The 22,246-nt window shown below is 46.2% G+C and overlaps 1 protein-coding gene across 5 annotated transcripts in view; it reads left to right on the top strand.

Annotated features, from left to right (window-relative positions):
- SGCG (sarcoglycan gamma) overlaps positions 1 to 22,246 on the top strand; it is a 129,257-nt gene that overhangs the window by 11,806 nt on the left and 95,205 nt on the right. The window contains exon 1 of one of the 5 annotated variants that reach the window (XM_086715195.1): positions 14,974 to 15,130. The exons of the other annotated variants lie outside the window; for them this stretch is intronic. The gene's annotated coding sequence lies outside the window, so the exon portion shown is untranslated. Of the gene's footprint in view, positions 1 to 14,973; positions 15,131 to 22,246 lie in introns of those variants that run through there. 5 annotated transcript variants of the gene reach the window in all.

Here is a 22,246-nt window from a genome sequence, read left to right as displayed (position 1 = left end):
GAACGGGCGAGGGGCAGAGAGAGAGGGAGACACAGAATCGGAAACAGGCTCCAGGCTCTGAGCCATCAGCCCAGAGCCCGACGCGGGGCTCGAACCCACGGACCGCGAGATCGTGACCTGGCTGAAGTCGGATGCTTAACCGACTGCGCCACCCAGGCGCCCCAACATTACAAAGAATTTAATATATATACATTTTTTTCTCAGAAATGTATCTGTTATGTTGGAAGGACATTTTTGCAAATGCTTCTTCAAGTGTTAATGTTGTTAAATAATGATGTTTCCGTTGCACAAAGCCTAAGTATTATTCAGAGTATCACCTCTGTGTTTCAGTTATTAAAACCAAGAATATATCAGAATAGATGATGCTCACCATTGGCCTAAAGAATAAGGATTCAAATGGGATAAGTTTACAGTGACAGTTTGGTAGAAAGGGACTGAGTGTGGCCCAGGGAGAGAAGGAGGATTCTGCACACACGGTGGGGACACGCTCACAGCTGCTTGGCCATATACAGCCGTGTGAACCTGAGCAGAGGGTTTTACCAGCCGTATCGATAAACCGGTAGTGGACTTAATGTCCACATAGTGTAGCCTAGAGGTGAAAAAAAGCTTAACTGCTTCTTGCAAATATACAGAAAGAAGGAAGGAAGGAAGGAAGGAAGGAAGGAAGGAAGGAAGGAAGGAAGGAAGGAAGGAAAAAGAAAAGAAACAGGGAAAGAAAAAAGAAGAAAGAGGAAGAACAAAAGAAAGAAAAGAAAAAAGGTAAAGAAAAGAAAAAAAAATCTCACTTTGGGAGCTAAAGCAATTACTTCATGCTATTGAGTTGAAATGAACTGTCAAAAATGACGAAGCTTTCAGTTATACTCCAAGGCATAAAGGTGAACTGAACAGAATCACGTTCCAAAAGAGAGCACTCACGTTGCCAGGGATTGAGAGTGGGATACGATCTACAGAGGAATCGGGAATCCTGAAAGTCTGGCTCGAACCAAGGCCACAAACTGTCCTCAAGTCTGGGCTCCGTTTAAGCTTTTACTGAACCTGAAGTATGCTATTTTCCTTTTGTCTGGTTATCTAGGGTTTTGTGAGAGACCAGAATTCTTTCAGGAGTCAGATCCGCGGAAGGGAACACCATGGTGGCCGCCAACAGTTGTCACGCGTAGCTGAGGACCCTCGTAGCCCCGTGATAAACACGTCGGTGACCAAATTCCATCTTGAAGATGACAGTGTGAGGTTAATAGTTACACAGTGCCCTCCCGAAAGCATTCAGAAGCAGCAAGGAGAGAGAAACCCACGTGCACTCTAATTGAGGCAAAAGTAGGAGACAGCTAAAACCCAAACACAAAATTAGTGGAAAGTTGCCCCGAAGAGTGGGAATCGAACAGGGGTATGTCTGAAAGAATAGCGAGAGAGGCCACTGGAGCTGCAGACTCAGAAACCCGGGTGTGTCCTGAGTGGTGCAAAGTGTGCACGTCTCGCAGGGAGGACGGGAAGTGTCCACGCGGACGGCAGGTGGACAGACAGAGTCGCACAGGTCGGTCACACGTCCAGGAGGCAACCTGTTAAAGCTGAGCATAGACGGACCCTGTATTAGGGAAGGGAAGGGGAGGGGAGGGGAGGGAGGAGGAGGGAAGGGGGAGAAGGGAGGAGAAGAGTGAGGAAGGGAGGGAGGGAGGGAGGGAAGCGGGAAGGGAGGGAGGGCTGACTGGGAAGCGAACATCGGACAAGCACAAAAACTCCGGGTCGTGAAGAAAATTGCGGTCAGCCCAGAACATCTCCCATCCCGGCACAGACCTCCTGAAAGTAGCCGCTCAGAAGAAGGGAGAGAGGAGAGGGACGGCTGTATGCAGCGGGCTTGTTGGCGGCAGCGAGCAACATTGCACTGACCGCGTCCATCCCCCTCATGTGTTTCTGAGTCTGGCATCTGGAAGAGCGTCTCCTCTTACACTGGGCTGTAGCTACGTTGTTGTGCGGCTGTGGCTCCGTCCTTGGTGACCCACGAGACTGGCCTAGGCAACCGGACTGATAGCAGGGCCCCTGTTGTGCCAGACACGTCGGAAGTTCTGCAGAGGGTCCTGGAGAATGGTGGGTGTTATGTTATCCATCCCCTGCTTGGTTCTGTTGTGTTGCCACGGCTGAGAGCCACTGTTCTTCATGCCTCAGTCTCTCTGGCTTTGTCTGTGCTTTTCCACGCACCATGTTCCCACCCCGGGGCCTTGCTTGTGCCTCTTCAACATAGAAGATCGTTCCCACCCCAGGGCCATTGCATGTGCCACCCCTTGCCCGTATCACACTTTGCCCTAGTATTTTCACGATTAGTTCTTTCTCATTATTCAGATCATCCCACAAAGGCCTGCCCTAGGTATTTAAAATATTCTCCCCATCACCCTATTTCTTTTCTTTTTTTTTAAATGAAAAAAAAATTTAAGTGTTTATTTTTGAGAGAGAGGCAGAGTGCGAGCAGGGAAGGGGCAGAGAGAGATGGAGACAGAATCTGAGCTGTCAGCACAGAGCCCGATGCAGGGCTCGAACTCATGAACCGTGAGATCATGAGCTGAGCCACAGTCAGACGCTCAACCGACTGAGCCACCCAGGTGCCCCCTTATTTATTTTCTTTTTTTTTTTTAAAGTTTATTTATTATGGAGAGATAGAGGTAGACAGAGCATGAGCAGGGGAGGGGTAGAGAGAGGGGGAGACACAGAATCCGAAGCAGGCTCCAGGCTCTGAACTGTCAGCACAGAGCCCGACATGGGGCTCAAACCCACGAACCGTGAGATCACGACCTGAGCCACAGTCAGACGCTCAACCGACTGAGCCACCCAGGGGCCCCCTTATTTATTTTCTTAGTAAACTTGCCACTGTAAGAAACCTTCTTGTTCATTGTTTTCACATTTGTTGACTGTTTCCTCTCAACTAGAATATAAGCTCTAAGAAGGCAAGGCCTCCTTTGTCCTGTGCACTCTGGTGTCCTTAGCATCTAGAACAGTGTTTGGGACCAACGTGGTGCTCATTGGATCAAAAACAGCAGACGTGGCCTCGGCAGGATCCTGGTGGCCTTTAAGTATAACCGGTTTGTATAAGACAAACCAAGTCAGCATCCCAGAAAAATGGTTTTAGAGACTCAGTCATGAATTCCATTTAACAACCACCATATATAATGGGAAGCATTTCCATACAGCTACCTAAAAAGGCTTTACTTTTCTTAGATAATTACCGAGATGAGAACTGAACTTCTCCTTTATTCTAGCAGACAGACATAAAAACAAATCGACAAAAGCAACTCTTGTGTGACAGAGACAACCCTTGACGAATATTATTTAAATAAATCACCAAATGACAGACACCTGCTGTTACCATTCACTCTGTTGTGCTGTTATCATATTTTACCAAATCTAAAATGTCCACTTCTTACATTTTGATAGCTCTTACTTGCGATGCATATTATAATTAGTGTTATAGTTTAATTTGCAGAGGTACTTCCTTAGTGCTGAAAAACATCCGTGGTCTTAAAATCATCAGTCTTTGCTTTGATGAAATAATAGTATGTGGGAAAGTTCAGAGCTTTTGCATGAGGGTTTCTTGAATCGTTACTATGCCTATGGTTTTCTTTTTTTAAGTTTGGAACTACCACCTTAGATTTTCCCATTCTTCTTTTGCCAAGTCACGTGATGTCTTTTGGTCCTCATCCTTGACCTCCCCAGAGCACGTGGTAGCACAGAATAGTCCCATCGTTTGTGTATGCCACCACAGAGGATATGGAGTTCTGCACCCCCCCAAGTTCTGTTTCATGGCTGATGGCAGGGAGTTGTTCACATTTGTGTTCATCACCTCTCTTCATTTTATGAAGTTTTACTCTTGCCACCGTCGTCCCCTCCTTCTCCCACACCAGCTTCTTTATTGCACTGATTTCACTAAAACTTAGGTTAGATTTCTACGTTGCAAATTGTCAAATACCAACTCTATAGTTTTCGATGAAAAAAGGCAACGTGCCGACCGACGCAGCCGAAAAAGTACGAGACTGCAGCTGATTTAGGCCTGCCGTGATTCGTGGACTTGAAGTTACCATGCATTTTTCTCGTCGCCCAGCTCCAGCCCTCGTGCTGTCGGGTGGTCATGGCCGCTCACAAGCCAGGCTCGAATCGCTGTCAGCTTCAAGTCCAGCAGAAACCAAAGTGTGTCTTGTCAGTCACGGAAGCGAAAGTCGTGGGGCTGCTCTGACTGAGGCTGGTTGGCTTCAATGGACTCATCCTGAAAGCATCTCTGTGGCCAAGAGAGCGCCTTGCTCTGCTCAGCCCGGGCTGAGTCACATGACCTGCCACTGAACCTGGGAATGGCATTGATGTGACTTGACCGAACGAATAGGCTAAAAGCAAGGTAGGGGTGGCTGCTCAAAAAGAAAACCCAGCGGTCGTTACCAGTGGTAGAGTTAATGGATGTTGAGAAACGAACAAAAAGCGTGTATTTCTACGTTTTCTTGGAATGAACGTGTTAATGTTTGCCATTTTCAAGTTTTCAGTTTCTCATTTTTATTTTTTATTTTATTTTTTTTTTAAATTTTTTTTTCAACGTTTATTTATTTTTGGGACAGAGAGAGACAGAGCATGAACGGGGGAGGGGCAGAGAGAGAGGGAGACACAGAATCGGAAACAGGCTCCAGGCTCCGAGCCATCAGCCCAGAGCCTGACGCGGGGCTCGAACTCATGGACCGTGAGATCGTGACCTGGCTGAAGTCGGACGCTTAACCGACTGCGCCACCCAGGCGCCCCCAGTTTCTCATTTTTAAATGAGAAAAGTGTTTGTCTCCTTTTTGCATATTAGTGAACGAATGGGATTTTTGTGCCTTGCTGGAGAAACCAGCTTTTGTGCTATTGTGGAGATGCCAAGTTTTCTTGTTGCTGAAATTGTATACAATCTGGGGCGCCTGGGTGTCTCAGTCAGTTAAGTATCAGACTCTTGACTTTGGCTCAGGTCGTGATCTCATAGTTCGCGAGTTCAAGCCCTGCGTCGGGCTCTGTGCTGACGGCGCGGAGCCTGCTTGGGATTCTGTCTCCCTCTTCCTCTCTCTCTGCCCCTCCCCTGCTGCTGCTCTCTCTCTCTCAAAAGAAATCTTAAAAAACAAACAAACTTAAAAAAAATTATACTGAATCTGATGCTGGATATCAAACAGCTTTTTTTCTTTCATGGTAAACAACCAGACTGGGTCACGCATGGGATGTGCTTAGGCCAACATCCTTCATTTTTTCCCCTTTCATTGCAGTCTTCCTTCTCCAGTTAAAAATTAGCAAAAGAGCATTTGCTAATTGAGGAACAAATACACACAGTAGTTGAAATAATCTACATTAAGCTATCGATGATTTCCAGTGTGACCAACTGGCCAATGGCAATGCCATTAAGCTAAGGGGGAGAACAGAAGAGAAGGGTTGCAGAGAAGTGGGAGGGACGATTAAAATACGCTGAGTTTGCAACATGATGACTGGAATGTCCATGCCTATAATAAGTCTTCAAACACAAAGGATCCAGGGCTCCTGGGTGGCTCAGTTGGTTAAGCGTCCAACTTCAGCTCAGGTCATGATCTCACGGTTCGTGGGTTTGAGCCCCATGTCGGGCTCTGTGCCGACCACTCGGAGCCTGGAGCCTGCTTCAGATTCTGTGTCTCCCTCTCTCTCTGCCCCTCCCCTGCTCGCACTCTGTCTCTCTCTCTCTCTCTCTCTCTCAAGAATAAATAAACATTAAACACAAGGGATCCAATAGTCAACTTCACCTCTCCATCTCATCTCTCGGTGTCATTCTCTTCACCACTGTCTTGTCCCGGGCCCCAGCAGCATAATCGTGCTGGCACTCCCATGACCTCACAACACAGCATTTCTGTTGTCAAGATCCCTCTAGTGTCCAGCTACACATTTTCAGTGGAAAAAGGGTTTTTGAAATAATAGGATCTTGAAGACTTTTCAGTAGATAGGATGAAGGTAGGAGGTCAGGAGCACAGGGCCTCTCAGCATGACCTGAGCAGGACAACGGTCAGGAGCAAGTCAAGTGCAGCTGCGTGGGATTACCAGCATCTTTAGTTTTCAGACTATGAAGTATCCCCGTGTGTCTGCCAAGACTGTTCGACTGTACGTATTGTATCAAGGCAAGTTGTTCACAAATGCTGTGGATTTGGATATCAGAAAGCTAAACGGTAAGGAAAAATAATAATTTGGTTTGATAAACTGTAAGAAAAAATAATAATTTGGTTTGCTGTTGTGTGGACTGCCTGTGAAGGTTCGTTACTGGCTGAGCTAATGAGTAGGCACAACATCAAGTCAAATCAAGTCTAAATGCTTTTTATCATGTTAGGTATACTATTAAGTAAACCAAAATACCTTTGCTATAAAGGCTGAATTTGTCATAATCTGCGATTCACATATTTTATTTCGTTTTGAAAAATTCACTCACGGCATTGAGAAAGAGTTGTAATAATAGCTACCATAGCTTCATATGTGTTTTACTATGTGCCAAGAGCCTTTTGTGCATTGCCTCATTTAATTATTTTAAATAATTAAGGAGCTAATATTATCCCCGACATTAATGGCAGAAAACAAACCATTAAAGAAGGTAACTGAGTTACCTAACACAAGCTATTACTTGTGAAAAAGCTGAATTTAAAACTCACTTGATCCGAAAGCCTGGAATTTGGGGCCATTGGTTTACATTATTTCTAGGGAAAGAATAAGTAAGGAAGATTTTTACATTAACGCTGTGTAGTGTGAATCATAATCAGACTACAGAATATAGGAGATCAGCCAAGCTGTCAAGCCATAGAGGCTATCAGGTATCTGAACCTGATTTTGGAGGTGTTAGCGGGTTCAACGAAAGTCATCAATACTGTAACAGTAACTTTTTGAAGGTTTTGGTTAGTGCTCTCCAAACCCACTCGTGAATCAATAGAAAACTTAGCACTTAGGTCAGCGACAGGCACATATGTCCATATGTGTTGACTCTCATATTTTTACAAATTATGTTCACACGCTATTATGTCAACTTATCGAATGCGTTTGAAACATGCACAAGCATTAGAAATTTCGGCGGCCGAGGTAATGATGATTTCTGCTGTTGGAGAACGCACTGCCACTAGGTCTCTTCCAGAAAGAATTACCTTTTCCTTTATATGTCTCCGTAGCCTGCGCTACCTACCTAAACTCTTAGGTGAACCACATTATTGAGTATTTAGCGGTCTGCCCTCTAAGCTGGAAAGAAAGCTATATAAGCGTAGGAATTGTGGTTCACTTACTAGATGCATTCATTTAGCAGATATTTACTGAGTACGTAGAGGCTCAGGAAATACAGGGGTCAAGACTCAGTCCCTGCCATCAAACTTAGGATCAAATAAAGGAATAACAGGATATAGGGAGGTAAATGAGCAGTGACACATTGGTCTGCCCTGAATTCCGTGAGGACCACAGAGGTATCCAAGAGGGCACCAGCCAGGCAAAAAGAAGAAGTTGAAAGAGAAGAGTTAGATTAGGTGCTAATACAGAATAGCCCCTGCTATAAAAGTAGATCCTTAGCAGAGATGTGTGGTTGTTAGATGCTGATTGTTTGTTTGTTTTTAGTTTGAGAAGATTGAGAAAACTCCCTTCTGTGTTTACTGCCCGAGTTCTGAACCAATTGAGATGAGGCAAATGAAGGTCTAAATGTCATTTTTGTTGCAAAGAGAGCTGTCGGAGAACATATTCTAGATGTGCAGCGACCATGGGCTTGCTAACGTTGCATTCCCAGCAAAGACTCACCCACCTCTTAGCTCTGGATGATCACAGGTCCCTCCCACCCCTTGCCCCCCGCCCCCGGGAAGGTTACAGTTGAAACTTACAGCCTGAAACTGTACTCCCTGCAGGCATGAAGGTCCCTGACGAGGGAGGGATTGCACCATACAGACCCCCTTTCTTATTGTAACTCATCAGGGAGAAGAATTAAACCACTTACCCTGGGAACAAATGAGTGCAATTATAGAGAGAATCCAGAAGAACTATTACACTAGGAGAAACGTCCTCATGGAAGGAATAAGTGTTCTTTTTTGTAAGTGGCTATTCTCACAAATTTCAATGCCTGACGTGCTTTCCATGGCCCTGGGAACAGATCTTAACTTTGCCTCCAAATGCAGATTTCCAATATTTTTTCAATTGTTTTTCTTTCCCTCCAGTTTATTTTACATCACGTATCTTCCTTTTCATAAATCCTACCATCATTTACTCTCTAGTTCTTGGTCAGAAATTTCTGATCAGAGCAGATTTTAAGAATATTCATGAAATATAACTTGAGTGTCTTACTCAATCATTACTTTTCAGTAAGAACAAATACACTTACATTTTATAAATGGACGCTACCTTCTCTTTGATGTATTCAGATATGTGAAATACCAGAGGAACATAACAGGAAATAAACTAGGGAGAATATTAATTTTACCAACAAAAGATGCACACAGCTACCTTTAAATAGTAACGTACCTTACTCAAAATTAACTAGAAGTGCCAACGACTAGAATTACATTTCTCTGCGGGAACTCTTAAGGACAGATGTCAATGGAGCCAGGACTTCAAAGTTTAGTCTGAAATTATTTTAGTCTAGAATTTTATGCTAAATGAAAGTATTAACCAGTTTGGGAGCAGAATTGATGCATTTCCCGACATAAAAGGGCTCAGATAATCTACTTCCCCCAAACCCTTTCCGAATGCTCATTTGAGGGGACATCCCACCAAAGCAAGGGGGTAAATGAGGAGAGGACCTGAGAGCTGATTCAGGGAACTGTTCACGCAGCTTAGGAGCGCGGTGAGGAACACGACCACTGTGCGGGAGGCCAGCTCAGCCCCTTGGACTGGCACAGGATGAGGGAGAGTCTGGCATACAGGGATGCTGAAGAAAAACGCGATCGTATACAATGGGTTTTATTATCAGAAATTCGCCAGAAGTCTGACGATGGGGCAGAAGTAGAGAATAAAAGAAACACAAAGACCATCAGAAAGGGAGGAGGTGGAGGTGAGTCCTGCAAGAAAACCATGGTACAAGCTACTTAAACTAGAAAGGAACGTTTTTTTTCCTTCAAGAAGAAAAGTGACATTGATTCCAAATAATAGGTTAAAGGAATAAAAAGTGAGAGACAAGTAGGAGATAGGCTGAGGACGGCAAATTTAGCAAAACTTCTTGTACAACAACAATAAAGATGGAAAGATGGCATTCAGAAGCCCCCAACCACAAAAGCTCTCTGGGAAAGACACAGTGTCCGTACAAGGCAATTAAAATATTTGGAGAAATATTTCAAAAGTGGATCATTCAAACTGATAATAGAAGCATTGAAGGGCACAGGTGCTTATCTCTGAAAGGAGCATGGTTGGATGGTCGGGTAGCTAGTTGTAAAATGTGAACACGGTGTATTGCATTAATTTTTAAATCAACTTGATCAAATCACAGGAGATGCAGAAGATTAGTTTCTTTTTAAAAAATTTTTTTCAACGTTTATTTATTTTTGAGAGAGTGAGAGAGACAGAGTGCAAGCAGGGGAAGGGGAAGAGAGAGAGAGGGAGGGAGGGAGACACAGAATCCGAAGCAGGCCCCAGGCTCTGAGCTGTCAGCACAGACCCCCACGCGGGACTTGAGCTCAAACCGTGAGATCATGACCTGAGCCGAAGTCGGACGCTCAACTGACTGAACTACCCGGGCGCCCCAGAAGATTAGTTTCAGTGTAGAAGGTGAATATGACCATTGTGAGCACGCACAAAAATAAAGGGAAGGACAGAAGTTTGGAGACAAGAGTGGAAGGCACTGTGGGCAAGGGGCTGGGACATTCAGAATGCTAATGCCCTCCATCAGGCAGCAGGACCAACGGATACACGGTCATTATGGAACAGGAAGTGAATGTTTAAGTCGATTGTTTGAAATTGCAGAGGTGACCGCAGAAGAAACGAACTGATGATGAAAGCACATAGGAAAAAGGAGACAAGGGCTCCCGGGTGATAATGTATATGAAGTAATAGACTAGGTCAAAAGTTCATAAACCCAGCTAGAGCCTTGTAAGGGTACTTGAAGGTCAGAGGTAGGTAGGAGAAGGAAGATCTAAGCGGTGACCTCTGACCGATGGAAGTGTGGATGGGGCAGGGGAAGCGGGAGACACTGAGGTTTCCATGACAAGCCCTTCTGATAGATTTCCCCTTCGCATGTGCAAGTTCGGCTTTGGTCATTACTCCTCGTGCATTTCCTGTGATTCTGCTATGTGCACGCCACATTTCCGTTTGCTGCCCGACCTGAGAGTCACCGCTCGAGTCTGCACCTAACGGAGTTGTGGAACCTGTTCCCTGTCAATTTAGGCAAAGTCCTGTGTCCATGGAATAAGACTTTAAACATACGATGACCCAGTGAAGTGATTACCAGCGGGTAACTTTTGAAATCTCAGATAGGCCATGTTTCTCTTCTGAAATGTGAGTTTCCTTTTTTTGTCTTTCTCACCTCTTATTTTTCCAGGATCCCACATTTTTCTTTCCCATCATCCCTGACAACACTGAATTAGCTCTTTATACTAAAGAGTGACTCCCCAACTCTCCCAAAGTACCATAAGAAGCCACAAAACGCCTACATGCGGTAGTCTAGCGATCAATTTAATTTTTTATTGATACAGCAACTCCAAAAGAGAATACGAATTATCTTTCTCAAATGTGCACACATGGATGATCCCTATTTAAAAATAACCAGAGAATTTGGGTGAGAAGCATCCAGGTGATGATGTTAATTACATTCCAGATTTAAATTCATCGAGTTTTCATTTGTGTGCAGAATCATCTCACTCCATTTTGCTAGTGCAAAAAGTCTGTGGCCATCTCTCCTGAGGAAGTGTGGCTTCGATTGGAGGGGCAGAGAACTGATGTGGTATTTTTTAATGCTTGAAAGTTTATCTCTTACAAAATAATTTAATTTGGTTTCACTGTCATTTGCCCTGAAAGCTAATATCTTTATTACTGTTATACTGACCTCTTCTGGAAAAGTCTTAGAATGTCATGCTGATCATATGTTAGCTCTTTTTTTTTTTTTTTTTTTTAATTGTGCACTGTGGAATTGGTATCGTAAAAAACACTGAAGTTTGGTGTCACTGTTCAGAGGCCAGTTGACTGAGGGCTCACTTTATGAAGTGCTGAGCAAGGAGTTCATGGTCTAGTAGGGAGAACACGTATATAAACCAATGATGGCAACATGAATACAAAGAACTCTAAGTTTATAAACACATCTAGAAAGCTGATAGTGACGTGAACAGACTTTTAAAGGTTAGACAGTCATTCGTTTTCCTGCAGAAAAGGACGGGAGGTGACTCTAGTCAGAGGCTTGGCCAGGTACCCGAGGGCAGGGCAGGAGAGACAGACGCGCGGCCCAATCGTGAAGGTGTGTGTGCCCCGTGGAGTACAGGGTACCGCACCCTCGAGGCTCCCTGAAGGGCTTTAGGCTGGGGAGTGCTGTGGAGAGAATTACCTGTTCCTGGCGTCTCTCTGGCAGTTCCAGGAGAGTAAAGTGGAACGTGGCAGGACCTGGAAGCAGGCAGCAGCACCCGGCGAGTCCTGATGTGACCCCCGGCCCCCCATCAGACGGGGATCTGGAGACGAGAGAGCAGGCAGAGCAGGCGATCCTGGGGCTTAGTGACCGACGGGCTGGTTGGTGAGGGATGTTCCTTTATGGGTCGTCCATGACTTTGGGGAGGATGGAGTCATACACTGAGAAAGGACGGATGGACGAAAGAACGGGTTTGGGGAGATGAGTTTCGTTGCGGAGGCAAGTTGAGGTGGTTTGGGGGGATTTAGTCATGGGCGCTCATGTCTACAGTCAGTGTCCAAAGTCACAGGAACTGTCAAAAATGGGACCAGTGGGTAGTGATCGAGTCCGGCTGGGCCCTGCACCGATCTAGTATATTTCACGAGTGAATTGACTTCCCTGCTCCTCACGACTGCTCTATTCTTTTCACACTTTGAATGATCCTATACCCCCGCACCCTGTGTCTCGTCCCTCCTCGGGCCAACCTACAGCTCACTTCATATCAAAACCAAAAATGAGTAGTCCAAAATGAACCATATCTCCACCAGAAACTCCTACTTTTCGCTAGATCTAAAAGTGGTCTCCCCAACCCAGTATCTTAAGCTACACGGCCAGCAGCAGGACTGTCTGCCCCCAGGCAGAAGCAAGGTAGGAGGGCAGGATTGCTAACTGACAACAGGAGGGAGGATGCGGGTGAAGCCCAGAAGGATCCTAGACTTATGGAAGACCCTCTTAAGAATCCCAGAGAGATTCTAGGGGCGCCTGGGTGGCGCAGTCGGTTGAGCGTCCGACTTCAGCCAGGTCACGATCTCGCGGTCCGTGAGTTCGAGCCCCGCGTCAGGCTCTGGGCTGATGGCTCAGAGCCTGGAGCCTGTTTCCGATTCTGTGTCTCCCTCTCTCTCTGCCCCTCCCCCGTTCATGCTCTGTCTCTGTCCCAAAAATAAATAAATGTTGAAAAAAAAATTTTTAAAAAAAAGAATCCCAGAGAGATCCTAGACTTATGGAAGACCCTCTTAAGAATCCCAGAGAGGGGCGCCTGGGTGGCTCAGTCGGTTGAGCGTCTGGCTTCGGCTCAGGTCATGATCTCATGGTCCGTGAGTTCGAGCCTCGCGTCTGGCTCTGTGCTGACAGCTCGGAGCCTGGAGCCTGCTTCTTGTTCTGTGTCTCCCTCTCTCTGCCCGTCCCCTGCTCATGCTTTGCCTCTCTCTCTCTCTCTCTCAAAAATAAACAAACATTAAAAAAAAATTAAAAAAAAAAAAGAATCCCAGAGAGATCCTAGAGTTATGTAAGACCCTCTTAACACGAGAGCCTAAGGACTTTTTTTTTTTTTTTTTTAATTGAAGTGTAGTGGACACACAATGCTACGTTACTTTTCGGTGTGTAGTGATTCAACAATTCTGGACATTACACGCTGCCCGCCAAGATGAGCGTAGTCACCGTCTGGCACTGACATTATTGCAATATTACTGACTACATTCCCTATGCTGAACTTTCCATCTCCATGATTTATGTAGGACTGGCACTTTGTACTTCTTAATCCCCTACACCCACCCCCTACCCTCTCCCCTCTGGCGACCACCGGTTTGTTCTCTCTGTAGGTAAGATTCCATCTCTGTGCCGGGCTATGGCCAAGCCAGCTCCGTAAGCCTGAGCTCCGTAACCTAACATCCAGTGGAATGTTAGACCTGGTTTCCTTTAAGGTCTCTTACAGCTTTAAAGTGTTAGGATTCCACTGAAAACATAGGAGATGTGTATTTGTGAGTTACAGAGTGAAGCCAGACCTGCATTAAAGACTTCGAAGGTGTTTTAATTTCAACTATTCTATAAAATGAAAGTTTTTTTTCCTCTAAGCCTTCCTACTGAAGGACCGAAAAGAGACGTTGGTAGTCCTAAATGAATTTTTAGATGTGAATGCAGATCGAGTCCACAGCGTGGCTAACATTTGTACAAAGCAGTCCCCAAAACATTGAAAAGTTCATCGTTATAAAACCGATTTACTGATCGACGAAAAGGCCCCTCGATGCGTAACCTTTCGACGTGTGACATTTCAACCAGAATACTGAGTTAGGAGTTGCCAATTTTGACTCTTTAGACACATACTGGTACAAAAATACATCTTATGTCATCATTGTTAAGTGTTCTATGTTTTTATTAGGAATTGATAGTTGTGCTATAATTTTATGTCCAACTAAATTGCCGTGATAGGGAAAACAGTAATGGGCAGAGAGCTCATGAAAGATTTTTTAAAGTCTTATAAATAAGTGTGTGATTAGTTGAAGCTGTATCAGCTCTTAATTTAAGGCCTGCAGCTGTCCATATAAGAAGCATCAAATGTCAAAAGACGTTAGGGTTAGGAATAAATAGAATAAGAGAAGAGGTCTCCTGAGAAGAAAAGAAAATAAATATTAAGCATATGGATTATAATTACACCACTTCTCCTTTTCAAGTTTTCGTGCTAAAATCCAAATTTCAAACATACAATTTAGCTGCCTGTTAATTCAGGCAGCTCACCAGGCTGTACAAAAATAGGGCAAAATAAAAGATTATTAAAAAGCTCGATATTTATTTTCTTTACCTCTTATAAAAGTTTAATGATCTTTTTCTTTTTCTTTTTTTATAATTTTTTTTTTTCAACGTTTATTTATTTTTGGGACAGAGAGAGACAGAGCATGAACGGGGGAGGGGCAGAGAGAGAGGGAGACACAGAATCGGAAACAGGCTCCAGGCTCCGAGCCATCAGTCCAGAGCCCGACGCGGGGCTCGAACTCACGGACCGCGAGATCGTGACCTGGCTGAAGTCGGCCGCTTAACCGACTGCGCCACCCAGGCGCCCCTCTTTTTCTTTTTCAATAAAGATAAAACATCAAGATTTCACTGTTACATTCGCATACTTTGTCAAACATAAGTTTAGTTTATTAGTAAAGAACGGTCATAATTTTAACATATGGAATGTATTTGCCTTCTCTTTATTAGGATGGTAATTCCTCAAGGTTTTCTTCTCAAACATTAAAATTTTTCACTTAAAAAGAGACTTAAAGAAACTGATCTTTAAGGAGTGACTATTCTAATATGCATTTCATTTGAATGAGAATAGTTTACACTTAATACTAATAAAGTCCTAAGTTGTAAATGCTGCCTGTTAATTTGAAATGATTTCTATGAGATTTTGTCAACATTAGCTTCTCCTGGAAACCAGTCTGCTTTTCTGCTATTCATTTAAGGTAAAGTTTATTTTAGAAAGTTATCATTACATAAGGCCATCGTGATTCAAGATTTAAATGTTGGTTTTATAAGAATTTCCTTTTCTTTTTTTTGGCCCACTTAGAGCTGTGTCCCAGAATTGGTGCCCAAACAATTTTAAGTGTGGTATGAGCTGTTTATGTCACTGAGTAAAATTAGACACGCCTGTTGCTAATACGAGGGAATGAAACATGACACAAGGCCAAAACACGTGAGAGCCTTCCCGGCACAGTGGGTGAAGCCTCAACCCTTCACTCATTCTGCAGGGAAGGGGAAAGTTCGAAACATTGAGTCCCCGCCTAACTCTGGAGCTGGTACTGCCCCCGCCCCGTGCTTTCTGCGACGTCTAAGGTAAGGCCCAAGTTTTACCTTGGATTTTGTATCCTTCAACTTGGGTTTTTTTAAAACATCGCTACAATGTACAACTTAAAAACCGAGTAGGTACAAGATTTCTCCACTGTTTTTCTTCATAGGTGACATAATACTTAATAAGTTCCTTTTAAAGTGTTGAATAGCTTTCTCTGGAAATGATTATATGTAAGTATCAATAACATTTAGTATCATTTCTCATTTCAACTCTTAAGTTACTCTGACTGCTAACACGCTACGTATTTTTCACACGATTTGTGTTTCTAATGTTTTTAATCTGTAGAACTCCATGGTAGCATTTCTGTATTTATCGGACATTAAGTTGTATACTGTAGTTAATCTAGATAAAATACAATCTTTAAGATTGCCTGATTCTAATTCTGCCCTTCAGCTTTTGTGGTAGAACTACGTTTGCTTTACCTTTTGTCCATAGCGCTGTTACAGACGTTAAAAAATAGAGTAAAGTTAATGAGAGCAAAATTTCAAGTCGTGAGATAAATCTGGGGAATCAGCAAAACAAGAGAAGAATACCAACTTCGGCTTCCCAAATATTCTTGGAGCAAAACCAGGAAAGAATACTTCTCTCCTAAAACCTGGAAAACAACACGTTGTTCAAAACACTTGTCAAAAAGTAAATATAAATAAAGTAAAAGGTAACCATGTGCCAACACTCGGGCCTCCTAAACTTCTCAGCTCTTTCTCTGTTTCCTGAGTTGATACAGGACAGATTGGAAAGCAAGTTGAAAGGAAGGCGCAGAGAAAGAGGAGGGAAAACAGGACTCAGCTGGCAGAAAGACTGGCCAGCAGGATGGAGTAACTCACTAGCACGAAACGTCCTGTGTTTACTTTTCACTTATTTTCTTGGAAACATTTTGCTGAAATAGGTGCAAAGAGGCACACTCAGAGTTTCAAGACGAATGGTTCAAGTTGGTGTTAGTTTTATAGGTTCTAGAACTTAGACCTGAGATTTTCTTTGAAAGCCAAATGAAAAGTAAAGTACTTCTGCATATGTAAATGTCCCATTCCTGAGACTGAAAAATCCAGGTTTCCAAAAGAGGCTGTGTGCTCACGCTGGCAGGTGCCAAGGGCAGGCCACCCCAAAATGTAAATGCCGGTTAAGAAACAGCCAGCAGAACACCCTGAGCCCCACCTCCCGCACCTGTCTCCGGCCTCCCCTGTGAAAGGCGCCCTCCCTGTAGCAGGAGATAAAGAGACATCCTCATCACCTGAGGTGGAGAAGTTAGAGCCAAGAAGCCTATACAAGCAACTCTTGTTACTTTTTACTGATTTACGCCCCCAGCCAAAACTCTGCTTAGAATTCCTCACGAACGGGGGGTGCCTGGGTGGCTCAGTCCGTTAAGGCGTCCGACTTTGGCTCAGGTCATGGTCTCGTGGCCCGTGAGTTCGAGCCCCGCACTGGGCTCTGTGCTGACAGCCTGGAGCCTGCTTGGGATCCTGTGTCTCCCCCTTTCTCGTGCTCTCCTCCACTCATGCTCTCTCTCTCCCTCTGTCTCAAAAATAAATGTAAAAAAAAAAAAAAAAATTTCTTTACAAATGGGAGCTCCCAAAGCCAAGTTTTCTTTGTCAGTTCCTCACCGACTTAGGGCCACTTTCTTCAAAAGGTATAAAAGCCACCCACCCCCGTCTTGTCCTCAAGCCTCAACTTCGTTACTGGGCCTCCACGTGCATGTGGTGAGCCTTTGGCTTGGTTTTGTTTGATTTTTTTCCCCCTTTATTCTTACACCACCTGGAAGACCTTCAAGGGTGGAAGGAAAAATATTTCCTCCCCTACACAGTTAAAATGCTGAAAATAAAATGGTTCCATGTTGTCCTTCAAAATACTCACCTTCTAGTCGTATTGCTGTCGAGTATGAAAATCCAGTAATAACTGTAAATGATGAGCGGCCCTGCTGTTGAACTTGGTGTATTTTGTAGGACCTCTGGTTCCCCCTTTGCTCCCCCTTTTACTTGGCTTCTCGTAGACCCTTGTTTCTTCTCAAATGAGCCCAGCCCGCCTGCTAAGCACCCCCCCCCCCAGGGGTTCCTAGTGGGAGGGGGAAAAACTCCAGTCAGAGCAGGATTCTGCTACTTTCCTACTCCTCAGAACCTGCCTCTACCCCTCCAGCCTTCCCTCCTCCTCTTCTTCTCATCCTCAACAGCATCTGCCTAGCTCTGTGTGCTTCCGGACCCACTACGAGGCCAGATATTTCCATGACGGCCCCACGAGTGTTGTTGAATTCCTCGCCCACGGGACTTGCCATTTTCAGGGCACAACTTCACTCAATTTTATATGTGATTTTGCCCTAGAGAAACATATGAAAAACTGGCAACGGGAGTATTCTTAGCAATTTGTAGATCTGCAGAAGTCTCAAGACTTCTCTCAGAACCCCTCGAAATATTGAAGAGTGCTGGGCGTGGGTCTAACTGGTGCGCAGCCTTCCGCCGATGAAAACCGAGCTGGGGTTGCAGGAGGGTTCGCTTGCCCCCAAAGGGGTCCGCACTTCCTCCGGAAGCAGTGGGGCGCCATTTAAGCATTTGCCACGGAAAAGCCACAGAGACCGGATTATTCTTTGGGATGCTCCCTCTGGTTGCCGTGCAGGATGGGTTGGGGGCAAGGGGGAGGGAGAGGAGAGGAGTTCTAGAAAGTCCAAGGCTGAGGACTGGGGAACGAAGGGAGAGCCAGCAGGAAGAGGTCATTGCTGTTGAGATGGATGCCGTGAAAGCTTGCCTCACCTTCGTGACTATTTCAGTTCTCTTCTGAACGTTCTCAGTTAGTCTTATGTGTAGAACACCCCTGAAAAGCACACTATGCATGAAGAGGCAATCATTACAAGTTCAGGCTGTGAAGTCAGAGGGCCACTCTCCCGCCGTGGGGCCTTGTTTGTGCGGCTTGCTTGATTACCCTCAGCCTCAGTTTCCTCATTTGTAAAAATAGGAATAAAATCGCAGTATCTACCTCCTGAGGTTATAATGAGTGCCAGATGCAGTTGATACAAAACATTTAGACAGTGTCTGACTTCCTCGTGAACAGTAGTCGCACTCCTCCCCCCCCCGACCCCCCCCCCCCCTTGTCTTCACAGTCACTGTCAATAATGAGGAAACACAGAACCTCTTAGTCTCAGTGACCAGGAGGTCAGGGAGGAGCCTCAGAATGGTGAGTGATCAGGATTTCTAACCTGCTTCTCCTGGATCCCCTAGGAAGGCACCGTGAGCCCCATATAGAAGGTGCTAGACTAAGGAATGCTCTCCACACGCAGTCTGGGCTGCTGAGGAGGAAATGCACATTCCAGAACACAAACAGAAAACCCTCTCTGGTATTCTCACTAACTTACTGGAAATCCCTGTTGCCTTCAGGAAAAACAAAAACAAAACAAAAAAACAAAACTCAACTGACTGGGTTTCCTGTGAACATTTTCCCTTCATAAAACATTTTAGATCTTAATGAAAATTTTATATGAAACATTCTAGAATGTTAATCTTGGTGAAACATAGAGGTATGCTGTCCCCCTACCGGAATGCCTTTGAATGTGTATTCTTTGCAACAGTTGAAAATCGCTTTAAATCCTCACATCTCAATCCTGAAGAAAAGGTGTCTATAAAGATAGAAGTGAATCGTGACCTTGAAGTTCCTGAAACTTGTTAATGAACTGTCAAAGCAATCAGAAAATTGCATATACACTACATTTGATAAGAACCTTGATTATGCCTACCTCAAGAATTTCTTTTTGCCCTAAATCTTTCACATGGAGACTTGTAACTAAAAAGAAGCTCAGCTTGGTTGATACATTTAAATAACTTTTCTTTTCTTAAAATTGGTCCTTAACTTTGGGTATTTCTCAGAGTTAGCATTTAGTTCAATGCTATTTTTAGGGACTAGGCAAATTGAGGTTTTGAGGGGAAGGGGTTATATAGTTGCTTTGCCTGAAAATTTCAGTTCGGTTAGGAGACTCCAAGGACTTAATGACATAGATGACAGGCTTCTTTATTCCCTGGTTAAATGCAGTCTCCCTGTGTCACTCGAGGAACATTCTAAACTCTGTCTTCCTTTGTAAATAATGTCAAACGTCAGGGTCATGTCTATACGGGATGAATGGTGCTAGGGCGGGCTCAGGTCCCCCTCACCGGTCTGGTACACGAACTGGCCACTGAACCGCCAGTGACGGTTAGGACAGTTCTCTAGGTACCCATGTGTCACTAGACACATCATTGTGTCTGGCTTCTCCTGCCCCGACCAGCTGTTCTCATCGCCTGACATATATGCCTCTTAGAGAACATTCCCTTCATGAATCATTTGTACGAGCGCCCTCACCTCAGGTTCCGGAGAATCCGACCTGAGATAGACAAGGTGGAGCTGTGTGCTACTGAGAAATCCATCAATGTGTCTGACTGATCGGTTGTTAAAATCCCGATGTTTCCGACAGCCGTTGTTTAGACCAGTGTCCCCAGGAACCACCCTGAGCTGGAGATTTGCCTGCCGGTTTATTGGAGGGAAAACACCTGCACGCGACCGAAGGCACCCCAGTTGGGCAGGAGGGTTGAATAGCGATGTAGACGCATCGGAGCCGGGATGGCCCTCCGAGTTGTCCTCAGATTGAGGGAGGGGCCTGGGCTTTTGCCCCCCCTGCTGTGACCAAAGAGTGGACGTGGGACATACGGTAGGTGGGGCGGCTCAGTGCCATCGAAGCCATTCTCATCCTCAGGTGTCACTCGTGGCAACTGGAAGAGTGAGGCCTGGGTTCTGAAGACTGACTAGGGAAATACGCCACTGCTGTTCACCGCTCGCGTCGTGCGGATTACTCCACGTACCTAATTTGGAGATCGCCCCCTGCCCCCCACAGGGTTCTAGTCAGTCTCTTTCCCTGAGGAAGCCACTGAAGGAACATCAGCGGAATGAACTACAGGCTCCGTGGCTGCCGTCAGTCTCCAGAAGGCAACTGACACCCATCGTGTCTCCCTCCCACCCACCACCCCCGGCCACCCGTTCATTCCCACCTAATACCTTTGCTGGTCTAGGTAGCCAACCCGGGTGATGACCCTGACGTTCACCTCTGAGGGGTCTGAGCCGTCGGTCACCGTGCCCTTATGGATCAGCCTTTGCGTGAACACGTGTCCGTTTGCCATCCGCACGGTCACAGGATACCGAGAAATGCCCTTCCAGGCCTTCTGGGTGACAGACATTCTTCCCAGCCAGGAATGGCACATTCTTTCCTTCTAACTGCTGTCTTGGTGCGAGGGGCTCAAGTGAATGGATGGTGGCATGCACATTAATGGGACTCGTGCTGCACTCCCCGGTGGAAGCATTTCCCACCGGGGAACAGACTTCTAGATCCACAGAGCCCATAGTCGTGGGGATGGGAGGCCCGGATTTCCCATCCAGGTCATTAAAAGTGATGGTAAGAATGGCCAGTCCTACTCTCACCCTTGGTTCCCAGGCCATGCGTTCTACCCATTGAGGACGGGATACGGTGCCACGTGGCGGTTCAAATGGCCGGTACGGACTGCATCCTGAGGCATCGCCCACCCTCACAAGGAATCTCCACACTGGGGCCTCAGCGGCAACCTCAGAAGGCTGTCCCATCCCGGTCTCAAGCTGGCAGCTCTGGGACATGCCATGGGTGTTGAGAACAGTAGGCCCATAGTCAAGTGCCACGGTGCCCTTTGTTACGGAGTGGATCATTGGATTCACTGCGGTGTCACGGGGCGTCCCACGCCAGTGGATCCAACACGTGTAGGTCCTCAGAGAGTCACGGTGGCCAAGGCCACGCGGGCGAAAGAGAAAAGCCCATACCTGTCCCGTGTGTTCCAGTCAGAGTGATACAGTTGTCTTGCCGTGGAGTGGCTGCTTGGACGTGTTGGGCTGTGTCCAGCCTCGGCGTGGGTGTCTGTTGTTGGCAGTTTAGACGTTCAGTAGTGGCAGTAGCTAGATCAGCCTTGACGAGAGGGCACCCTCGTTGGGCCCACACGTGGCCTCCATCGCAGCCACTGTGGCCACTGTGTTAATGAACCCGCTGTGGGAGCACGGGGCGGGTGATGACGAGCTGGCTGCTGTCAACTGGCTGAGTCATTCTGGCCGTTTGGTGCCTCCTCCACAGCGGACACTCGGGAGGATGTTAGCGTGTGAAGCGAAGGTCTTTGCCCTTGTGCCCCCACAGGTCCACCCTCAGGCTCTTTCCCTCATCTCGTTGTCGTCCCCCTTCCAGGTCCTGATGAAACAGCCAAGCCATTCCCCCCTGTCAGTGAGACCGTCTGTATTCCAACCTCAGCTCGTCTCTGCTTCCGCCAAAAGTGGATGTGCAGATGAACTGCCTGAGGCTTTGTGCTTTGGGAAGATTTCCTCTCAGCACCTTGACGGGGCCATGGTCCACAGCAAGACGTTTGTGGCTTGCACCAACATACTGAGCCAACCCACCCTGAAGCCAGGTTTGGCCATTTTCTTCCTCTACAGGCTGGTCGTAAGGGACAGCCCTCTGTGGCCAGAGGACTGAGATGAGGCAGAGGTGGTGGGTGACGGAACCATGAGTCACCCGTGCACGCAGCCTCTTGTGCCCTCTGCCTGCCCCGGTGCCTGGTATGCCACTTCTAACGTCCAGGAGATTACTGCTGGCCTCTGACCTCATGCCTCGGTGGAGGGCTAACAAAACTCAAGTTGTGATGGGAGATTCTGGCCACGTGGCCAGATAGATGTCTCACGGTCGGGTGCCCTGTGCCCACAAAAGCCCGGGAGCGCTTAGGGAAATGGTTTACAAATGGCATGTAATTCCCTACCGCACACGGCACCACCTTACTCCAGAATGCTAGAGGACTATACTGTGATTCTTCCACAGGGTTGCCCTTTGCTCGTTGTACGACAGCCCAGTCACACGGCCTCTGGTTCTGCTGGAGCAGGGCTGGATGAGTCCTCGCACTGTGCGCTTGCTCCAGTGTCACAGGTGTTTCCTTCTGGGGACCTGGCCTCTCTTCAGTCGAGGGTTTCCACGTCTGGAAACCGAGCAAAGAGTTGTGATCTTTGTGGGGGCCAGGGGCCCTCAGCCCCCTGACCATCCCTCCTTGATATGTCTTCTTGCACAAATGGAGAGAACTCCCTTGCTGGCTGCCCGT

The sequence above is a fragment of the Puma concolor genome, chromosome A1 (assembly GCF_028749965.1).
Source record: "Puma concolor isolate L17-30 chromosome A1, mPumCon1.1.hap2, whole genome shotgun sequence".
NCBI classification, from domain to species: Eukaryota; Metazoa; Chordata; class Mammalia; order Carnivora; family Felidae; genus Puma; species Puma concolor.
The sequence above is the reverse complement of the archived record's forward strand: the minus strand, read 5'-3'. Positions and strand labels throughout refer to the sequence as shown.